This window comes from Rhinichthys klamathensis, unplaced genomic scaffold (genome assembly GCF_029890125.1).
Source record: "Rhinichthys klamathensis goyatoka isolate OS25496 unplaced genomic scaffold, OSU_Roscu_1.1 h1tg000072l_1, whole genome shotgun sequence".
Classification (NCBI taxonomy): Eukaryota; Metazoa; Chordata; class Actinopteri; order Cypriniformes; family Leuciscidae; genus Rhinichthys; species Rhinichthys klamathensis.
In genome coordinates this window covers 1,995,593-2,020,689 of record NW_026606615.1, presented here as the reverse complement: position 1 = coordinate 2,020,689, position 25,097 = coordinate 1,995,593, and the positions used below count along the sequence as shown (strand labels likewise).

The 25,097-nt window shown below is 36.3% G+C and overlaps 1 protein-coding gene across 1 annotated transcript in view; it reads right to left on the bottom strand.

Annotated features, from left to right (window-relative positions):
- anapc1 (anaphase promoting complex subunit 1) overlaps window positions 1–25,097 on the bottom strand; it is a 115,789-nt gene that overhangs the window by 13,948 nt on the left and 76,744 nt on the right. The gene's annotated exons all lie outside the window — the stretch shown is intronic.

Here is a 25,097-nt window from a genome sequence, read left to right as displayed (position 1 = left end):
CGCGTCATCACAGTCTGTGAAAACTGTGCTGTGTGAGTGCGTGTGTGTATTCATTAACAAAAACGTGATTTTTTTAGAAGTATTAAAGGTTGCAGGTTTGTAAATGAAACTCCGATATTAAAGAGAGTTCCCTTTGTTTCAAAATGACGCTAATGACTCATCTGTGTCATATGGGGAGAGAGATATAGCCTACCTGCACCGAAACAACTTCATTACAGGATGAGGAAAACAGAGCTGAGGTTGCAGCAACAGGTGTTTGGCGACACCAACTGGACGAACACGGTATTACAACTGCCATTAATGAACACGGGCTGACACTGCTCGAACTTTACATAACTCGGTTCTTTATATGATGTGGAACTGGAACAAACCTTTTCATTTGCAATTAAGATTCAAAATAATGTTTTTGAAACTTTTTCACTCAAGTTGATTTGATCAAGAGGGGAATAAAGTAGAGAAAATGGCCTTAAAATCAAGTTATTATTTCTGTTTTTTTTTTTTTTGCTTTGTTATTTTGTTTGCTCTTAAGCCTAACGTAGAGCCCCAAATTAAAAAAAAGTTTTTAATTTAACCACAGAAGTTGTGGAAGATCAAAAAAACATTATATTACCTTAGAGCAATGAGGAAAAATAAAGATTTGAAATAGCATGTGTTTCGACCATCTTCCAGCTTTAGCTTTAAAACCTCCTGTGCACTAGAGCTCTGTCAACAAGCACTGCTGTGTTCTCATTGGTGGAGGAGGAGGAGTGGGCGGAGACTACAGCAATCAAACAAGGAGAGTGGTCAGGCCTGATCATGTGACACTGTGAATCAACAATAAATATTTAATAAATAACAAGATAGTGTGAGTCTCTATGTGCCCAAAATAATTACTGGATGTGTGATGTCATTTTTTTTTTTTTTTTAAATGGCAGTTAAAATATGTATAGTAGATAGATAGCCTTCTTGAGTTTAGTCACACAGACAGGGTCTACTGATTTAAGACTTGTAAAGGGGAAAATGACTAATAACCACACGAGTAGTCGTACACGTGCGTAGCGGTCACTGTTTGAGTAAAAAAATCACTTCAGATTTGTCAGATTGATCAGCCAATTATACTGTTGCTATTTTTGAGAACTGAGCAGAATTAAGTTGATAGTTTACAATGATTTTCATTCTCAAAATGTACACTACCTTTCAAATGTTTGGGCTCAGTAAGATTTTTTTTTAAAAAGAAAGAAATTAATGCTTTTATGCAGCACAGATGAATTCAATTAACCAAAAGTAGACTTTAATGATGTTACAAAAAATTATATTTCTAATAAATGCTGTTCTTTTTAGATTACTATTCATCAAAGAATCCTGAAATTAAAAAATATATCACAGTTTCCAAAAAAAAATATGAAGCAGGCACATGTTTTCAGCATTGATAATAATCAGAAATGTTTCTTGAGCAGCAAATCATCATATTAGAGTGATTTCTGAAGGATCATGTGACACTGAAGACTGGAGTAATGATGCAGAAAATTCAGGAATAAATTACATTTTAAAATATATTACAATAACAATATTAACATTTTTACTGTTGTTGTTTTTTTCTCAAATGAATGCAGTCTTTTGAGTATAAGAGACTTATTTAAATAACATTTAAAAAAAAATACTGACCCCAAACTTTGAAACAACAGTATACAGGCTAAAGAAAATAAATTAATTTAATATCTTCCATAGGATACAAAATGAGACATTTAGTAGAATTTCTAAGCTGCACATTTGTATACAATGATAGTGAATCAGGGGCTGTTAATCTCCACAAAGGATAAAGACATGTCATAAAACATTTTTTTGTTATATGTATTCGGTATTCAATGTATAGAATAATTCTGTATATAAAAAAAAAAGTTTCAAAAACCCTGAGGGTGAGTAAATGATGACACTTAATTTTTAAGTAAATGACTTTAACTGTGCACATTAAGATATCTGAAGAGAGAAATTATTTGAAAATAATTTCTGCTTGAAAAGACAATATTTTAAGCATGTTATCTGAGCCCAAACTAATATTGTACTAATAGTGAGTCATTATTATTCCCATCACAGCTCTCTTCTCTGAACCGCCCGAGCTTAGAGAAGACGGATGAATATCACCATCTCGATCGGCAGAAAACATCTTTACATCAGCCCTTTAAATACAAAAACACACCGGCTAAAAAAAAGATATAATTTTATGTAACCCAAAATTAAGTCACAGGTCTATTCTGATAAGAGTCACCAACAGCAAAGAATCAACAATGCTAATTACAGCTATTAAAAATATAACTAACCAGATAATCCTGCATAATCAGATAGCAAAATAAAAATACGTATCAAATGTGGGGAGAAAACACTTTCCATGTGTGTTTGTCAATAACTTAAACTTATTTTAGTAGTATTTTAGTTTGCAGTTCATGATAATATTCATAAGTTTAAATAGTGGATACATTTATGGTAACACTTTACAATAAGGTTTCAGTTGTAAACATTAGTTCACTACATTAGTCTAACAATGAACAATACTTGTACACCATTTATTAAACTTAAATGTTAATTTTAACATTTACTAATACATTATTAAAATCAAAACTTGTTCAAAAAGTTAATGCACTGTGAACTAACATGAACAATTAGATCTTTAAACGATGCTTTAAAAATAGATATTGCTCATTGTTAGTTCATGTTAGCTAATGCATTAACTAAAGTTAACAAATGAGACCTTATTGTATAGTATCACCACATATTTGTAACTTTTTTTTTGTGATAAACACTTTTGATTCTGTGTCGGGTCACTATGTGATGTAAAATCGTGATTTTTTTAGACTGTAAGTTTATATAACATCGTTGGAAATGTGTGAGATGCCTTGCCCACGATGGACTGGCGATAAGCAAAGAGTTAACGCACTTATAATCTGCAAGCTTGAGAGTGCTGACTAAAAGCTGGAGTAACCGGAGGCCCGGCCGGGACCACGCTGCGCCCTATGAGCATCTGACATCATGCATCAGCAAACCTACTCTTTGCACCCTTCAAAAAAAAAAAAAAAAAAAATGTGCTGAATCTTACTACTAAAAACAGGCACCAAACGAAATGACTAAACCATTTCACAAACATTTCACCATTCGTAATTCGGTTAGTTTGGTATGACGGGAAAGCGAACTGAAACCAAGCTCGGATGATCAAATAGGCAATTTTAGAGTCATTTGACTCCTGATTCTACTCAAACAACTAATACAAGTCCTTTTCCTGTGACATTAAAGTGACATTTTGCCAGCACAACGTCATCTTTACCAGAAATCATAACAACTCGTATAAACTTTTCATCACGTCACGTTAACCAAAAATATCAGCAGATTCTGTCCAGACATAAACACTGTGAGACATTAACTAGAAAATAGTGACACTGTACAATAAGGTCTCATTTGTTAATATTATTAATAAAAATACAGTCATGCATTGTTTGCTCATGTTAGTTCACAGTGTATGAACTAATGTTAACAAATGATTTACAATAAGGTTTATTAGTTAACAAGAACTACTTCTACAGCATTTATTAATCTTAGTTCATATTCATTTCAACATTTACTAATATATTATTAAAATAAAAAGTTGTATTTGTTAACATTAGTTAATGCACTGTGAACTAACATGAACAAACAATGAACAGCTGTATTTTTATTAACTAACGTTAACAACGATTAATAAATATGTATTGCTCATTGTTAGTTAATACAATAACTAATGTTAACTAATGAACCTTATTGTTAAGTGTTACCAATGATTTTAATAATCTATTAGTAAATATTGAAATTAACATTAACAGATTAATAAATGCTGTAGAAATATTGTTAGTTCATGTTAACTAATGTTAGCTTATTGTAAAACGTTACCGGGAATATATAATGCTTTGGGTTGGAGAAAAGCACAATATGAATAAAATGTATCATCATCATCATATAACATTTGCATATAACATTTCTATTTTCAAAATAGAAATTTGAATGACTAACAAATTCTTTCTTGCTGGTGAGGTCAGAATAATTCATCTTTTATGCTGTGCTGTGCACTTAATATCAATGCTCATATTTGTGTTGCATAAAATATCAATCTTCACTATATAATATCAAAAGGCAACAGCGGTCAATAAATGACGTGTGTAAATTGTAGCGGTCATAAATGACGTGGCCCAGAATGCTATCAAGTGAAAGCATAATTTCATTCATTGACAGATTTAATTAGAAAATATGCATTATATTAACTATGCAAAATGAATACATATATTATGCTAAATGCTAAACGCAACACATACAAGTAAATCTGAGTCTTTACCGTCCACGTACTAAGTGCTGCAAAGTCTTTAAAATTATAAGCAATTCACGCAGAAGCAAAATGCATCCATAAATACACAAATAATATGATGTACACATGCAACAATGCAATGTAAAATAGGATGCATATACATTTAGACTATATTATACATGTACACACATATAGAAGTCTTAACCTTCTATTAAAGAAAAATAAATCGCAAAACAAACCTGCAATAAAATGTTCTCACTTGAGATGCTATATAGTTGAAACCTCTCCGAGTATCATCAGTCTATGAGAATGTTACGCTCTAGATCAAGATTAACGTTTAAGACTAATTGTTTTTTTTTGCTTGGTAAGACTGCTGACTCATCTCTGTCAAGCACCCCACGCAGTGCTCATGCATCATGCTCCCTGGAGCCAGTGGTTTACGCTATCAGTTCTGACGCTCTCCACTTACTGTAAATGGTACACTAGTGTGGGGTACATGTCTCCATGAAGGACTTACTCTGCATCATGGCCATATCAAAACAAGACCTCACACTTCTGCAAAAAGTGCTTTGCATCAAGCTGCATGTGCTCTCTAATCTCACATACTTGCATGTAATGAGAATGCTGTAAAATAATATGCGAGGAACATACATGCATAAAATATGCATCTTCATACCAATTTGTTGAGTACTGTTTAGGTGCGTCCCAATTCTTATGCACTAATGTGCACTAGTGTGGATTTTTAGGGGCTAACAGACTTTTAACAGGATTTTAAAACCCAGACAACTTCCGGCAAATTTAGATTTGCTCTGAAAGTTAGTCTGGCAAAGAGCTCATTCAAGCCCATTTCCAATCCGTCGAAATCGCGGCACCAATCAGAAGCGTTGGGGCGGGCTTTACACGATGACGACAGCGCTGGGATTTTGAAGCAGATTTTGTAGCCTACATTACAAAGATGGATGCCGCCGTCGAACATCACTTGTTCGAATCAGCTATCGCGTCTGTTTTACGCGATTTGAACGTTTCCTTTTTGTTAAAAACCGAGCAAAGAACAACACTCGGAGATGTTTCTCCGCCGCTCTGCATACGTCATCTCCTTCATCGCTCTGATTGGGTTTAGGTCTATCCGCGACGTCCGTTGGTGACGCCCCTCTGGAAATGATTTGTCTATGACGCTTTGCCAGACCATAACTCAGTTACAACTGATAATGGTCTGGTTTTAACCAGGCTAACTCCGATGTTGAATGACTAAATAACCTTATAACATAGACGGTAGTGCATAGTATTGGTGCGTTCAAGTCATGTTGGAAAGATGGTATTCATGAGTGGAAGCTCTGGGTTTTCTCTAAGTCCCGATCTTTCGAGTTGGTGAAAAACATGGCGGAATTAGTGCTGTCAAATCGATTAATCGCATCTAGCATACACGTTTGTGTTTATATTATATATACGTGTGTATATGTAATATATACTGTATATATTTATGTATGCATGTACACTACACACACACATAAACATATTTACATTTAGTCATTTAGCAGACGCTTTTAACCAAAGCGACTTACAAATTAGGACTAAATTAAAGTGAGTCATCGTGAAGAGGCAAAAACGACGCAAGAAGTGCTCAAAATACAAAGTGCAGGCATTTCTCAGAGTAGCAGAAGCCAGACAAGGGAGTATTAAAGGGATCATATAATGGTACATGCACTTTTACAAGTTGATTGTACTGAAATGTGTGTTGGCAGTGCCTGTACACAAACATCATATAATGATAAAAATCCATCCAGTGGTTTTGTTTTAATCTCCTTATATGTTTTCCCCTGCCTCAAATCAAGCCGTTCGTTTTTGTGACGTCAATAAAACGGACGCCCCTCCCACGATTGTTGATTGACGGGAGCGTTTCAACACAGACCCGCCCTCGCTCGTGAGAGCTGTCAATCATAGTCTGCGCGGACCGGCACGGTCATTGTTGATATGCTGGAGCACTGTCTATGAGCAGAATGGCGTCTAAGCGATTGTGGTGTTCTGTTCTTGGGTGTAATAACGAACACAGCAGTCATTTTAATGTTCCTAAATCCGAACCTCTGAAGACGCAGTGGCTGTGTTTGTTTTCGAAGGGAATATTCCCCACGAGCAACGTCAATGCTCTCATGTTTGCGCGAATCATTTCACACCAGACTGCTTTATAAACGAGGGACAGTATAAAGCTGGATTTGCTAAGAAGCTGCCATGAATAAAGGATCGGTACCAGATATTCGTGTTCCTGCTGAACCTCCAGAAGAACGGAAGTGAGTGAAACGTTTTATTAAACTTTATATTAATATATTAATCTTTGCAAATCGCTAGCTGCACGCTTCACAACGAATGCGTCTAAGGTTTACACTCAGGGTACATTACGGCATGTTTTCTATGTATGACGTTCTCAATATAATTCATAATTCCACGTTTATACTGAACAACGCGTTATGGTTATTGTGTTATTGTGTTACAAACGGTGTACGCACAGAACAGAGAGGCGGGGTGAGCAAAGCTCATGATCATTTAAAGGCATATGCACTGAAACGGCGTGCTGAAAACAGAGCTGTTTTTGACCAGGTAAAATAAGTGTTTTCTTACAATACTAATGAGAATTTTTTATTAAAGTATATTACAAACTTTTAATTTAGACCCTAAAGAATCATATTAGCTTGTACAAAAATGGCATTATATGACCCCTTTAAGGAAAAAGCAAAGGTTTTACTTTTTTTTTTTAATATATATATATATATATATATATATATATATATATATATATATATATATATATATATATATATATAGTTAAGTGCTCACGGAAGAGATGAGTTTTCAGTTGTCTTTTGAATGTATGTATTGTATTGCATTATATTATATATGTATTGTATTATATTATACATTTAATATATATCATATTATATATGTACACACATATTATATAAACACAAACTTCTATGTTAGATCAGATGTTTGACAGCTAGCAATGGCATTGTCAGGCTTTTCTATCTACAACAAAGTAAGCTAATTTCCTGCACAAAATATGATGGCATTTTCTAAAAGTAAAGTTAAAAACCTTGCTGTTTTGTGTGTGTGTGTGTGTGTGTGTGTGTGTGTGTGTGTGTGTGTGTGTGTGTGTGTGTGTGTGTGTGTGTGTGTGTGTGTGTGTGTGTGTGTGTGTGTGTGTGTGTGTGTGTGTGTGTGTGTGTGTGTGTGTGATTTAAAAGAAGGTACACCGCCATCTTACTGATGAAAGTGACTTGAACACAGCACCTGACAGCATAAACATGACTTAAACACCTCGTAAATTCGAACTTCCCAGAAGGACATGAACCCACCATATAAGTATTATTATAGTATCATATTATTAGTATTATAGAATTATTCAATTAAGGTGTATTATCCTAAATATGTTTAAGTTCATATTTGTTCACTTTGGCTTTGCATTTCTTGACAATTTGTCAATGAAAAACCATCACAACCTGGTCCACTTCTGTGGCACAAGGGATTGTGGGTAATATTAGTAAAAAAAAAAAGGAAAGCTTAAATCCACAATTTGAAAATACACGGTGTGTGCATACTATTTTCTACATACTTTGATTAGGAATGCACAGTTTGAAATCTTTGTAGTATGGCTAGCATACGAACTGGGACTTAGCCAGTGTTTGTCTCAATGGACTACAGTGAAGCAGCTAAAGATAGACCAGAGGAGAGACGCTTTCCCACACTGTGCTGGGAAAAATCCAAAGGGTCTCTGGGAAATGAAGAAGGTCACACATACTTCCTTTTCTATCTGAGGGACAACATAATATAAAGTATAACCAGTGGCGGCCTTAAGCATCTGGGGGCCCGTTTCAATAACTAATATGGGGCCCTACATAAAACATAAACATAATAGAGCAGAAAAAGCAAGGATTCCTGTTGGTTTGCATCAATGGTATACGTGCACTTTCAGCTTCATGAACAGGCAGCTCAACATAGAAATAATCCAACCTTATTTGATTAAAACTATATACAATTATATATCATGGAATAAGCCTCGCCCTTTCACGCAGGGTAACTTCACTTTTGGTAGACTGAATAAAGCTTTTCTTTTGTTGTCCGATATCTTTCGTTTTTCAGTTTCATTTCCTCTTAAAATTCTTTTTCTGCTCAAAATAACATTTTAACCTAACGGCAAAAAAGGCAAAGGTATAAATACATAAACTACCGATATTATTCAGATCGCTTAAGCCGTTGGCGGGAGTGGTAAACGGCGCCATGGTAACCGCGAGTTCTACCAATCAGACGTCAGTGTTTTGCAAATAACAAGGTTGATTTCGTAGCTTGTGGCTTTTAAAGGAGCAGAAACTTTCATTTCACAACCTCGTAGCTCGTGGTCAATCTACCTTGAATGGTTTCGACATTATGGCTGAAAATCAATATCCTATGGAGAAAATGAATGGGATTTTGCTGGTCTGTTGGGGCCCCCTTGGAGGGCGGGGCCCGTTTCAATTGAAACGGGTGAAACATAGGTAAGGCCGCCCCTGAGTATAACAGTTTGACACAGGGGCGTAGCCAGTATTGGGCCAGGGCGGCACTGGCCCGCCCACATTACTCACTGGCCCGCCCAGGCAAGTTTGATAAAAATACATTTTTATTATTCAAATGTATTTATGAAAATATATTAATATATACCTGATTAATTGTTGACTGCTGTGTGTGTTTCATTTGTTTTCCGAATAAAACTTAACTTAAAAAAAAAAAAAATTTAACTGGTGAAGCAAGTTGTAGAAAGCCTTTCTCCGGAACGTTATTGGTTGCTATGGTTGCTGGGGGTTCCGACAGGAAAACTCTCAACGGCGTCGGCGCCACAATAATGGCTAAACAACTTTCTTTAATGTGCTATTTGAAAAAAAAAAAGCAAGAGTTGAGGAAGAAGACACGCCACTGCCTTCATCTTCCGAGTCCACCCAGCCCAGTTCTTCCGACTCATTACCCCAGGAGAAGGCTAGTCAGGTGTTGGCGCCGGCCGCTTCTTGCTCCCTCTCTCCCCGTCAGCCTGACGCGGGTTTATCCGCCGATCTAACTGTGATATTATTATTTTAGCTTACTTTATTTTCGGGTGAACTGTATTTGCACTGCTGAATAGAATAAAATAGACATTGTCTACTGGTTTTGTCCAGCCTTTATTGAGCTCTGTTGGTTGAACATGATGATTTGCCGAATATAAAGGTGTAACTGTTCTTTCAGTTTGTCTATTAATGTTAATTATTATTGAAGTCATTTTTCAATAATTATTATTATTGAAGTCATTTTTTTCTAGGAAAAACTATAGGCCCAGTCACATTTTCACTGGCCCACCCAAAATACAATTTCTGCCTACGCCACTGGTTTGACACTAGTTAAGCTAGTAAGATCACACATTTACACTATTTTTAGATAGATAGATAGATAGATAGATAGATAGATAGATAGATAGATAGATAGATAGATAGATAGATAGATAGAACGATAGATAGAGAGATACAGAGAGAGATAGATAGATCTATAGATAGATAGATAGATAGATAGATAGATAGATAGATAGATAGATAGATAGATAGATAGATAGATAGATAGATGACAACATAAATAAAACAATTGCATGGTATTGCATAGATATACAGTCATAAAAAGATGACTTATACCAGAAGATATATTGTTTATAAATTGAAATACACTTGTACGAGCGCATGACAGTCCATTTACAGGATTTACGCACCAAGATCATAAAACAAATCTTTGACTTATTCAATGAAAACAAACAAAAGGTCTGGATGGCTTTCTGCCATTGGAGTGGAACAATATCAAAAGCTTCCCTAAGCGACTCCAGTTCGTCTGCACCGTTCAGACTGGGTAATGAATCACTGCAATCATATAACAAACAGATTCATAACCGCTTAAACTAGCAAACTGGCGCACAGGGCCAATATTGAAGCGTTATTGATGACACGTGCTGTCATTTGTCAGCGCGCCACAGACCTTATGGCACAATTTACAACAAAAGCTTTGCAAGTGTTTTTACGGTTTGGGAAAGTGCCAACCCAGTACTACTATCACAGTGAAATATCTCGATTTCGATTTCACAACTATAGGTGCGTGATATAACGTTTTGCACAGTTATCTTAATAAACACAGTAATTTCTTATAAACACAATAAAGACACATCCATAAACATCCCTCCGCATCTGTGTGTCATGAGTTAATGCCCATTCCTGCTCCAAGTATTGATTAGATATTGACTTACCATCCTTCTCTTGACAGTCGCACTTACAGCAATGAACAATACAGCGGCAGAACAAATGGACCAGAAACAGAGGAACGCAAGCTTTCCTCCCCCTCACACACACACACACACACCCATCTCACAGGACCACAGGGATCTAGATGACTCAAAGAGCTAAAGAGAGACAAAGGCCAATGGAACGGAACGATTCATGAGCGCTGACTCACTAAACCACTGCTTCCTCTCCACCGCATGCCTCTCATAACTGCTCAGATGATTCCCACAGCACTGCATGTGAGGGCAGTGAGGGGCCAGAGCTCAGAGGAGACACACACTGACCCCTGAGGAAGATCAGAGCGTGTGTGTGTGTGTGTGGGAGAGAACCGACAGAAACCATGACAGGAATGCACCATCAGTTCAGTGATCTCCAACAACTGCACACATCACATTCACTGGATGATCAAGTACACTGCAAACAATAATTTCCTAACTTAGTGTTTTTTATTACAAATATCTAAGCATAGTTTAATCAAGATACATTTACTTGGGATGGAAAATGACTATATAAATACTATATATATATGTGTGTGTGTGTAGATATGTATGTAAACATGTATGTATGTACTGTATGTATGTATGTAGCCTATATATTCCAGATGTACGTCACCATATTCATCAGCCATTTCACACACACCTAACAAAGTTTGTAAATATATAATGTGTAAAATATTTATATATATATATATATATATATTAGTGCTGTCAAATTGATTAATCGCATCTAACAAAGATTGTAAATGTGTGTGTGTGTGCTTTTTTTACAGTCTATGGTGTGCATACACAAACTTTTATGTTAGATGCGATTAATCGATTTGACAGCACTAATATTTATATATATATTTCCATGTTTTAAGCACAAACTCAATTATTTTGATATATTTTTCAGAAAAGAAGACTCTCAAACCTCTCAAGCAATCTTGATTTAAGAACGTTTAAATAGTTTTTTTCTGCAAACCAAGACAAAAATACTGAGGAAAAATAATAATTTTTTTGCAGTCTACAAACAGATCAGACAGACTCTCCAAACATGATGCAAAATGATTTTTCAAAAAATTCAATTGCGTTTTTTATTTAAAAAAAAGAGAAAAAAAAGAGGCTGTGATTTTGACCTTTTTGAGTCAAAGGTTACAAGCCATTTCAAATAAGAACTTTAATTGGTTTCTGTGTGAGAAATAGATTAGTGACTATTATATCATGAAACAACAAGGTTTTTCGTTTTCTGAAGAAAGCATGGGTGGTGTATGACTCGCTGGCAAGATGCTAGGGTGTTGTGGGCGGTAGTTCGGGCGTTGCTAAGCGGTTCTGAGAAGTGTTTTGATTGCACTGTTATGTGGTTGCTAGGGTGTTCCCGGTGGTTGTTTACTGGCTAAAGAGTCCACCCTCGAGTATCTGATCTTCTGATCTCTGTGGCTTGGATCCCAAGTCGAATGTGTTTATGTGTCTTATGTGTTTGTTGTGCACTAGGTGAAAATCTGGTCAAAGTCTTATCACTTAGAAACAGCAAACGCACATCAGTCAACAAATATTCTGAAGTGTCATGTCTGTAGCAAAAACAGTGTGGCATGAGTTATGCAGAGAATACTTGGTTTATATCAGGGGAGTTACATTACAAAATGTTAAATTAAAAATCGCTCTTTTTCTAATGTAACAGTGTCAAACAGCAGCAGGTAAAGTTACAGCGAGAGACCGAGTCTCTCTTGCCTCCCCCGAATAAAGACAATGATGGCGTTAATGGAAAAACTAATTAAAAAGTCAACAACTCAGCCATTTCACCACTTTATGTCAAAATCAAACTTGAAATGGCCGGAAAACATGATGACTGTGGTTTTTTTTAGTGAGCATTCAGCTTGGTGAAATTAAAGGTAGGCACTAGTTTCATTTTTGCAGACTTGATACCTTAAAAACTATTGTGACGTGTCACCTTTTTGACAAAAAAATCACGTTAATGTTGAGTACAAAAGGTATGAAAGAACTGGCAAAAAATGTATCAGTAAAAAATAAAATAAAATCATCATAACAAAGAGGTTAATTCACTATTGTATGTTTGCACCATATGTACTTCCAAAAGGCAGATTTGGTAACAATACTTGCTGAAATAAATGTTATTTACTGTACAACTGCTAGCTTTTTTGACCATGTAGGATTTATTAGACAAATGTCACATTTTGTATTCTAACTCTCTCTCTCTATATATATATATATTCCTTAAATGAAAAGGTAAGACTGATCAACAGAGAGACTGTTAGCGTCGTCATACTGATAAAGACACATGTGTGTAGTATAGTGAGTACTGTACTAATGACTCATTATGATGCGGCTTCTTCACACCCTCGATGATCAGTCCTTCTCTGTTTTACTTTCACAGTGCTATGACACACCAGTCATTTAAGGTGAACTTTTACACTACACACACATCACCTCATGCAGCATCTGGAATCATTCATTTATAGAATTAATGATGTTAAAATCGATCAAAGTTATGAATCCAGTCATGCTCAGACCACCCACTGAACATTCACTGACCATCTGATTTATGTTAAATGGAAAAAATAAGCACTTTCTTGATCTGGCAAGCTCTAATCTGATTGGCTGGCTTTATGGCATGATTAAAGGAACAAACTTTTTTTTTTTTTATCAGTTTTCCAATTAACTTAAAAGGCAAGAAGTATACTCGCAGGATTTGCAAAATGTTCAGAGATCATCACAGAGTGACAACCGGTTAAACATTTCATTTTAATGGTCCACTTTAGACACTCTGCTAACTATAATGAGAGTTAGTTGACATGTACAGGAGTTGCAAAGTTACAGAGTATTAGTGGACTATAAGGTTTGGGTTAGTAGAATACAGATGAAACTCGAAAAATTAGAATATGGTGCAAAAGTTTATTTATTTCAGTAATTCAACTTAAAAGGCGAAACTAATATATTATATATAGACTACATGCAAACTGAGATATTTCAAGCCTTATTTGTTATAATTTTGATGATTATGGCTTACATTTTATGAAAACCCCAAATTCAAAATTAGAATATTGTGAAAGGTTTTCATAAGCTGTGAGGCATAATCATCAAAATTATAACAAATAAAGGCTTGAAATATCTCACTTTGCATGTAATGAGTCTATATAATATGTTAGTTTCACCTTTTAAGTTGAATTACTGAAATAAATGAACTTTTGCTGAGTTTCACCTGTAAGTTGACGTAGTTGCAAAGTTACTTATAGTCTAGAATGTCTGTTGGAGAGCATCAGAATAAAGTGTTAGCAGATATTAAACAGAGTCTATTAATACTCTAATGACTGCTAGCTGACATCAAAGTTACTTATAGTTAGTAGAATGTCTAAAGTGGACCATCTGAATAAAGTGCAACTAAATCAGGAACATCCATTGTATGACGGCACACAGGAAAAGATTTGGCAAGTCAGGAACTGAGTCATAGTCATTAATGCTTTATTCCCATGATGTTCTCAGATCCGCAGCTACTGAACTTCCCGTGACGAGTCTGAAAACAAACAAACCGGGGGAGGAGACGGAAGAATAGAAATGATTAAGATCCATCAGTCCAGATCCGGCAGACAGCTGGGAGGAAATGCAGAATCTGTGAGTCAGAAGATACTAGTTTATCTCAGATTTCACATGATCTTTACAGCTTCTGTTCACAGCATGAACTCGAACTGTCAAGATACTGAAAGTCCTCTTAAATCAAATCATTATAAGAAAACTAAAGGGTGAGAAGAAGAAAGTCTGCACTATGAGTGGCATCAATGGTCACGGACGGCGCAAAGTCAAGGTTTTCTGGATGGGATTTTGGTTAAATGCCTGAAAGCTATGACACAGAAATACATCTGTAATTCCCCATTCATGATTTTTAAGCTTTCATGTGTCTTGAAAAAGGGTAAAAGGAACAGCAGAGGCTGTCAGGGACATTAAACGAACAGGCAAACTCATCTACTCGCTAGTTCACTTTCACAGCCTCGTCGTGTTTATAATCACACTCTTGCAAACTATTCTAACTCACACTTTCCAATGTGTAGTAGATTTCAAATAAAGGGTGAAAGAGTTGTCAGACACTTAGTGGCGGTGACACTGAACTCATGCAACTCTAGTGTAGTTCGTTTATATCCTAACTTAAAGCTGCAGTCTGTAGTTTTTACTCTTTGTCGCCAGTTCTGTTCGAAATCTGTAATTGCAGTTATTAGCGTAATTATCAACTTTATGTGAGTTGTGCCTCATATTGGCATTCAGAATCACAGATTATACTTTTGAAGTATGACAAACATGATCATTTTCACCGGAAAATGTAATCTGAACAAGTAACATCCACTTTTGTTCTGACCAACTAAGGGAAAAAAGCATTGCAGTAAATCGCGGTGATTAAATCTAACGATCGCTTATCATATCACGCAAAACCGTGCAAATTATACTTTGTTCTCAAATTGTTCATGTTAAAAACATCAGCATTGCGTGACTACATGTAATGCCCTTCAGATTTTATCCTTGTTTTCGCATGGGCCGGTTGCAGTCTCTTCTTCTGTAGTCACTCCGAAGTCTGACGTCTTCTGCATTTTACAGCGGGTGAGTCTCTAGTTGTCACTGGTGATTGTCGTTTGAACCTTTCTGGATCCGTCATCAAATTAATAAGTTTAATTATATCAAGTGCTGTGAGAAAAGGCTATAAATCTCCACCTCCAGCATCCTCACACTCATAGCCTACTAGCCGAGACTCTTCTTTATGTGTACAGATGTGTGTGTGCAGATGTGTGTGTACAGATGTGTGTGTACAGATGTGACGTAATGACGGAAAGACATGCTCGAATCTCCCGCTGAAATCCACCAGTACCACTGGAATTAAAAACATTATTACAAGCTTACCGCTTTGAATCGAGCTACGGCAAGCAGAGAGTTCTGAACACTGGCTGGTTATGTACTTGCTCAAATTTATTTGGGATCATTTTTAACCCAAAAAAAGTTACGGACCGCAGCTTTAAGCTTTTTACTTCTGGTGATTGTGTTTAGGCTTCGAAATTCATTAAAGTTGGGTTCATTTGTGAAAATTATCATTATGAACAAAACAAAGAAAGAATCGTGTAACAATAAAACTTTTTTTTGGAAAACACAGAGCTTATTTTCTGCAGATATTCAAAAGCCAATTGGGTTTTTGTTGAGGGAATCAGGGTGATGCAAACTGGGTTGAACTACAAAATATGTAATTCCATTTCCAATTCTGCAAAAATAATTACTCACCCTCATGTCGTTCCAAACCTGTAAGACCTTCGTTCATCTTCATAAAAAACACAAATGAAGATCGTTTTGATGAAATCCGAGAGGTTTCTGAACCACCCATAGACTGCAACGTGATTGCAATGGTGAGCCGGTGGACTATTTTAACGATGTCTTTGCAACTTTCAAGGCCTAGAAATGTAGTAATGATGTTTACTGTATATGGATGGTTTAGAAAGCTCTTGGATTTCATCAACAAAAAAAAAAAAAAAAAAAAAAAAATTGTGTTCCGAAGATGAACAAAAGTCTTACAGGTTTGAAACGGCATAAGGGTGAGAAATTAATGACAGAATTTTCATTTTTGGGTGAACTATCCCTTTAAGACACACCCCAACTCCATCAGAAGACATGTCAGAATCAGAGTCACAGTGCTGCCCCACGGAGGCCAAACATAGTAACTACACTTTTGTATGCTTATCTAGTGCAAAAAATGTCAAATCAATTAAAAGACTTTATAACCTGCTAATACTTTGGCTTAGTTTTCACTATTCTGATAAATCCATTGGGATTTTCCCCCCATGCACTTGGTTTTATTTTGTAGACTAGTGGAAAGAAAACATCTAAAACACACTTTTAAGTGTTCATCTTATTACACTTTATCAGTTTGCATCTGTAGATTTAAATTACAATACATCTTTTGAGCCAGAAATCACTTACATTAAACTTTCTTATCCATATTCTGAACGTTTTTACAGAGAGGTTTGTTCAACCTATGAGCGTATAACATTGTATACAAAAAATATGGTGAAACTTTTTTTTCTGGATTTTCGGATAATATGGAGATTAACTCTGTAAATGTAATATGTCAACCGGAAATGCACGTCATTTGCATCTCAAAACAGGCTGAAGAGGATTTCACCGTTCGTGAGCGCTGAAAGCTTCTACACACCAATGCCAATGCGTTCTGCATGCAGGAATGTCTATAAACAAACTGAAAATAAATGCACAGTCAATAAGTGTCAGTAAAGACACGTCCCCTGTCCCGTGTGCAGCTGGGTCTCTCGTCCACTGACCCTGTGAGAACAAACTCTGGATTCATTCTCACTGCAACCTGCACAAACCCTCTGATCAATACTCTCCTATTACACACTCCTCCTGGGACACGGCGCTCTAGTGCAGGCCATCAGACCCTGAGAGCGACCCGTCACACACAATAGCCCTCTCCGCTACAGAGGACCTCTAAAGACCATCAATAATCATTTGACTGAGCTCATATAATCCTGCAGAGGATCCTCCTGACAGGACGATTGATACTCGCTGTTGCTGAGGACGGCATGACAGAGCAGAGTTACTAGTACACACACGAGTGTGTTAAACTGCATGAGTGAGCATCTTCATCGGTCTAAATAATCACTAGGCTGTGTTTGACACTGGTGTATCATGGTACTATATATATATATATAAACGCTATGAAACACTATGTTTATATATATAAATTAAAAATAATAATAATAATATGTAATATAACTAATATTCATATAAAGTAAAATTTACATAATATATATATATATATTCATTCAATCATTCCTTTATATGCCTTGGCGTACCATGTATAATTTTTGTGGTATATTAATAATATTATATATATTGTTATTGTTATCTATCTATCCATCTATCTACTAACAATAATAGCATATCATTAATATTCATATACCACAAAAAAATTCAAAATGTATTTAAAATATATATATTCATTCATTATTTCATTCCTTTATGTGCCTTGGAGTAGCATAATTTTGTGGTATATGATCATATATATATATATGTGTGTATGTGAATCAATCAAAGTGAATCAATCAAAACCAACTTTAGCCGGAAATAACATTATTCAAAATCGTTATAAAGCCAAAACAATCTCTGTTACCGTAAATTGTATGTTTATCTCTGTAAAGCTGCTTTGAAACAATCTCCATTGTTAAAAGCGCTATATAAATGAAGATGACTTGACTTGACTATGTGTGTAATACCACAGTACTTTTTTGTTAGGGGTAAGGGCATGATATACTAATATAATGATACACTGATATAAACCATGATACTGTATGATTATAACATTCACAAATAATTTTCTTTGCACAGTACTACGGTGCACTTATAAAAAAATACCATGGTACTGAACATATTAAAAAAGATTTGATGACTATGCAGGACGTGCAGGAACCACTTAATCTATATTCATTCATGATTAACATAACATTAACACTGAACTCCCTGCAGTGATTATTAACTGTATGGAAAGTTTTTTAAGTCCTGATTTTGCCGAGTTAGACGCATGCCTGGATGGGTAAACATATTTTGTTGTTCCAGGAACAACATTCTTGTCCGAAAATGTACCCTGACCTAATCCCTATACCCGTAACCCCCATAACTTATCCCTAAAATCAGAGGGAAATAATAGGTGAATAACACTGATGTAGAAGCACCAAACCCTAAGCTTGGCATGAACTGTAAACTTGTCCCCCAAATCTGATTGGTTGATTGGAATGCTGTTCCAGGATCAACATCTTTGTGGTACTTGGTGAAATCAGGTTCTGCACCAAAGGTCATATGTCAGAAATGTTGTAAATACTGTCACCTAGTGGACAAAAGAAACAAGTCTTCATGTTTCACTGCTGATATAAACCATTACCATACAAAAATGTAATTCAAAAATTTACAGTTGAAAGTTAAAGTTGAAGTTGGGTTAAAAATTTAAATTTAACATTTTTAACCCAACATTTGGGTTTGTCCTTATTTGACCCAAATTTGGGTTTAAACAACCCAGCATTGTTTAGGGTGTACTCAGTACTTAAACACATAATTACACTGTAACAATGACACCTTAAAATAAAGTGTAACCATATGTACATACAGTTTTTATGTATAAACTTATAAAAAAACAACTATTAAATAAGTATTTTTTTTAAATTAAATTGTTTCTTCACAAGAGAAAATCTTTAAACAAAATCTATATATATCTTTATATAAAGTATTTTTTATTTGGTAACACTTTATTTTACAGTGTCCTTGTTACACATGTAACATGTAGTTTCTCTTGTGATTACTATAAATTATGCATAATTACATTCAACTAATCCAAACCTAACCCTATAGTAAGTACTTGAACCTACGGTTTCACAGACAAGTCTAGTCTCAGACTAGAATGCATGTTTGAACTGTTTTAACTGAAAGCAACTTACACTAACATATCTTAAAATATGTCAGTGCCATTGTTCTGCCTCAAGATGAACACCAGTAATGTTTTTTTTCTAAATTATGTTTATAAAAGCTACTTAAATTCCCTAATTGAACTAAGGCTGGCTTAATCTAAGCCATGTCTGTGAAACCAGGCCTATTTGCTTTTACTTAAGATGACGTTCAAGTTAGTTGAGAGAAATGTCCACTAGATGGCAGAGAAACCTAGGAAAACACACGAGGCCCTCAAAATCCATCCCTCACACCACAGCAACAGCACATGGCTGGTCTTCTAATCACCCGTTACCTATCAGATATGCATTTTGCAGATATATATATGCATCCATCAAAGCCGTTTTGCTTGCTTTGTCTATTCTGACTGATCCGACTAAACTCAGGCCCAGTGATTCAGAGATTTCCCTCTCGCATACTCAACCTCAGAGCCAAAGATGAATTGCATCAAACTCTGAAATATGAGATGATCTATATCCCCTGAACCACCAAACTACTGCTGAACAGTATAAGACTGCGTACAGTCATTCTAAACACATTTGAAACACAACAATAGATATTTTTTCTGAATGTAAGTTTCATTGCCACCACTTCCGCCTCTCCACGGCCACCAGTAACTGGGTTTTACTGGAAACCAAAGCTGCCTAACTAAAATTAGACGTGAAGGAGGCATTGTAAAATGACAGGGTACGAATGTGACCTTAGTGCTTACTTTCAGTTCAATATCTGTTCTGTCACTTCAGATATTTAAATTGTCATAAAATTGTACTTTAAACTGGTATTGCACAGTCATATCATATATTTAAAACAAAAAAGTACTGAGGCGGTAAAATGTTACAGTGATAGTATCATATGGCAATATGGTATGACTATCATATTATGCCATGGTATTTACATGGTACTCCCCAAAAGCATGGTATCACAGTGGTCTGAAGACTAGGATAATCTACCATAGTGCTTCCTTTCTGACTGATCTATTTTAAACCAGCCTAAGAAGGTGTGCTGGGTTTAGCTGGTCAGGGTGTGTTTAGCTGACATTTTGAATATATTTTAAGATATTTGTTGAGCAGGGTACTGCATTTGCATGTTCCACTCATGATCTAGATCTTGAGTAAATTCTGTAATATTCATCACGTGTGTTAAAAGATGTCGGGCACTGGAAATCACCTCCGTGATCACAGATTGTGTATCACTAGTACTGGCGCGCGCCGTGGCTACTAAACCACATGAATGGGCGACGAGAGGAAGTTCCAGAAGACTGTTAAACATCACACGAATAAGAGGGAAAACAGACTCAAAAGAGCAGGATTATATGACTTTCTCACAGTAAAGTTGTCAAAAGTTGATTTCAACTTGTTTAATAAAAGCTTCGCGGCGCGTTTCGTCCGCGTCTGGCATGCGTCACATCGCGTCGTGTTTATTCAACGTCATCGGTGACGTGTAAATATAAATACAAAAGACTAAATATAAAAATAGTAGTTTTGTTTCCATATACGGATATATATCAGTCAAACCAAGAAAAAAAATGATGTTACTGGACATTTTGATGAGGTTATAAAAATTCCTGTAATAACACACAGAAGTCGATGTCAGCTATCGATTGATAAAGCCACACATATATTCATAAAGGGACTCATTTCTTTAGAAGTCCACTACCAGGCATCGGCCATGAGGACCCTAGTTTTGTTATCTAGGAAGCCAGGTTTGACAGCCAATACGCGCCGCCGCCGCGCGCGCTTTTCTACCCAGATACAAACGCATTGACAGGCCGAGGCCACGCCCCCTCGCTGTGACGTGGCTGGAACTACTTAGTACGTGACTCGACACAGTAACTAACCACAGAACGGGCCTCGCGTAACGGGTCAAACGCTTCGTAAAATTAACAAGAAATTGTTTTTTCATTGGGAGCTCAGATACAGGTGTCATTACGAGACGTTTACATTATTCTTGGTACGTTATTCCACGCGAAAACGGCAGTATAAGTGCGCTTGCCATAGGGAGACATGCATAGCCATTCCAATTAAGTGTCTTTTTCTAAAGAGGAACAGGAAGTTAGAAACACTATCTCATGCTTGCACCGCAGGCTTCCTCTTATCTTCATCGAGCGCCCAATAAGAATAAAATGACCCGAAAAACTCACTGCGTCTTATGTAAGAAAGCCTGCAACCGTTCTTTGCAAGTGACAGTATAAAATAGTGCATACTAAGTATGCATATATATGTTAAAAAACGAATATATTGTTCTGGTATAGTGTCTACAGCCGTGTCGATGGGAGGAACACACCAGTGCACGCTCAAACTCTGACTCATTTTTATACTAGACTAGACTATACGGGTAGAGGAGTGCATCTAACAGTAAAAGTTTAGAGAATCATATAAAACAAAAAATAAATAAGAACAAAAACGCATTAACATCATATTTCCCCCCTAATTAATCAAAAGTCTACATAAGTCAGTGCGTTAGTGAGTTTAATGTGCACTTACCACAAAACTGCTTGAGAATGGAGCTGCACTTCTGCGCAAAAGTTACCAAGTGACTTTGGAGAGACTTTGCGCAGATGCGCACGCAAGTCCCACTGCGAATGCTCAAGATGTCCCCTCTTCCTCTTCTTTTTCCTTTGAAATAGTGGTTTCACGCGTGTTCTTCACTTGAGTCATTCATGTAGAGTCACAGGTCCATACATACACACACACACTTTCTCTTGAGCGCTCTTGGTGACGCCCACTTCACCCGACACACAGTTTGCCGCAACGATTCAAAATCTGTCTGTAGGTTGTGAATGAATAGAGTCTCAGTTAACGCCTTGACAACAGTGACTTCAGTTTCCAGGGTAAAACAATCAGTTTATTACTCCATGATGCATTGGGCACAATGAGCTCATTGTGATGTGTGCCAAAAAAATAAAAACATATATATGGGTGAGGTTTGGTGACCTGGCACAACTTTTAGACTCGCATTTTTAGAGGAAATGCGCACAGCATTGGTTAACTACATGTGGGTGGCTGCCATGACATGATAATATATTCCATCTGAAATTATTCTAAACTGATTATTATGCAGTATTTATGGAACATTAGTACTTAAAAAAAAAAAAAAAAAAAAAGTCACAGCAAGACGTTTTGGATAAACTGCAAAAAGGTGATTAAAAATGAACAAAACCCCAATATTATCTAAAAACATACATTTTAATTTAAACATTCACAAACTCAAAAAACATGTTAGTTAACTCACCAAACCCAGTTTTTTAATGGCAGCATTGTAAAGCGTGGGGTGTGTGTGAAAGAATTTGGGTGTGTATGGGAATTTAAACTGCGATACTGCCTGAAAACCTGCTCCTGCATGTTTTAAATGCTTGTTTAAATTCAAGGCACCTGACTTGACGTAATCAATAATTAATATAACACATTCCTCCGGTTTCATAGGCAAGGCTAAAGTCTAGTCCCAGACTAAAATGCACGTTTGAACTGTGTTAACTGAAAGCATCATATCTTAAAGTACATCAGTGCCATTGTTTTGTCTCAAGATGCACACCAGTAATGTTTTTCTCTAATTCATGTTTATAAAAGCTACTTAAATGTCCTAATTGAACTAAGGCCTAATCCTGGCTTAATCTAAACCCTGTCTGTGAAACCGGGCCTTGATCACCTACATTCAAATGCACTCACTACATAAAATAACACTTCCCCACATTGTGATGTCACAGCAGAAGAAAGGGAAGTCCTTCATTCTGACATGACTAATCATGCCAAAGATAGACTCGGGGGAGCAGACCAGGGGGGTATCCGATCACGTTTAAGCACAGACAGCATGCTTCATTGTGCCAGCGAGGACTTGGCAAAAAAAGCTGCATGCAAAGACAAATATTTCAAATGTGAAACTGTTTTCGAAGCATGAAAAGTATCAATAACATCCCAAAAAGGCGGATTGCCCTTCAACCACAAGACTGCACAACATCATTGTTCACATTCCAAACATCCCACGTCTGGTATCTCAGTTTGCCTGCCTTCCTGAAATGCACACGAACAGAAGGACAGTCAAAAACTGTCACGTTACAAAATCGGTTAAATAAAAGCTATGCACGCTTTCAAATAAACCGAATCTTCCCAACCTCACAAATAAGCTTCAAAAGTGTGTTTTCCCCCCAGATTTCAGTACAGATCTCATGATTAAAGGTTCAGGAATTTCCAGACACGTGAGCGGCGGTTATTTCTTCATCCAGACTTTATACGCGGCCTCGCAAAAGGTTGCACAGCCTTCTGGGCGGAAGTGATCATTTAACTCATTCCAGATGGAATCAAGCAGAAATGAAGCGTTTAAACACATCACCACACACATACACACACGAGCTTATCTGATCAAAGAGCGATTGGTGGAATCACATAGCATGGGTTTCCTGAACAAGGCACTGCCATACCAATGCCCAGCCACCCTTTACAATACTCCCAACCACACAGGAAGTGCTATAGAGAAGTAAAGAGTGTGTACGAAACTCTGAATAGCTTTATGTCCGAGTGGTGCACTCCACGCCAACTAATGGAAATTCAATGCAAATTGAAAGCTGTATCGAAATGAACCGCCAATGGCATGGGATTGGCAGACAGGAGAAAAGTCTATATTCTCACAATTATGCTTGATAGTGGCACAGAAAACGCCAATTTAAATAACTTCCTCTCTGTTGTAGCTTTCAAATCTCATTCACACTTCTGCATACTTGACATCACATTCAAGTATGAGAGTCTCAGTCAACATTTGACGTCAGTTTTCTGGATAAAACATACTTCTAAATAATTCCATGACGTATTAGGCACAATGAGCACATTGGTTTGGTGGCCTGGCATCACAATTTTAGAAATGCACACCAGCGTTGATTAGTCAACTACAGGTAGGTTGTTGATATGTATTTATATTTTCCATTATGAATTGATTCTTTTAGCATTATTATGCATGCACTTACTTAATGAGAGACTACGAAACATTCATCCATGAAAAAAACTGCAAAATGGTGAAAAAAAATGACCAAAAGTGACCAGGTACAGCATCTAAAAACATTGACTTTTCCTTTTACATTCATATAAATGCTCATAAAAACTCAAATCTTCATATACAGCTTGCTGTGTAAAATTCAAGTACGAGATGCAAGATTACTTCAGATAAAAAGTTGTTAGGGTAAAGAAATCCTTTAAGAGAAAATGAAATGATATCCTTGTGGATATCACTTCACATTTTTTAAATGTGTTTCAGCAGAACTTTCACTTCAGTGTGGTTTAGTTTAGTAAAACAGTTACACAGTAACTGAAAGCAGTATTCAGAGAAGTAGAGCCAGAGCTATTTTAAACAGCAACGTGGCTATTCAAATACTGAGGAATGTGTGAGGGTGTGTGGCGATGTGTTCTTGGCAGTGGGGTGGTTTTCATTTATACAGGAATGCTTGTGCGATCCTTGTTTTGCTGAGCCACAGTAAATAAAAGGCAAAGACAGCAGAGCAATGTGGAAGACAAGCAGACGTATACAAACTAGATTTTTACATTTTCTGATGGAAATGTGAGCGGTGGATGCCCACGCAAACCTGTCACACATACACTGCCGTTCAGAGGATACTTGACGGGATTTTGACGTTTTAAACTGAAAAAAAAAAAATTCTAAAAAATGAACACGTTAATTTTGACAGCCCTAATATATATATATATATTTCCGTTTTCATTTTAGTTAAAATTTTTGTAATTTTGTTGTGTGCTTTCGTCAATTTGTCTTTTCTATATTTCTATATAGACTTTTTTTAGTTCTAGCATCAGTATTTTTAGTACTCAAATTATTTAATTTCAGTTAGCTGCCAAGGCATCATTTCATTTTTAGTTTTTCATCTAATATTTATATTTTATTTATTTATTTTTAATAGGTTTACTAATTAACAACAACACTGAAAATGGCAGCACACCTCTCCTCAACAAGACATGATTTGAGAAATCATTCATGTCCTGGTGAAGTTATTGCGGCAACGTTCAATACTTGGGT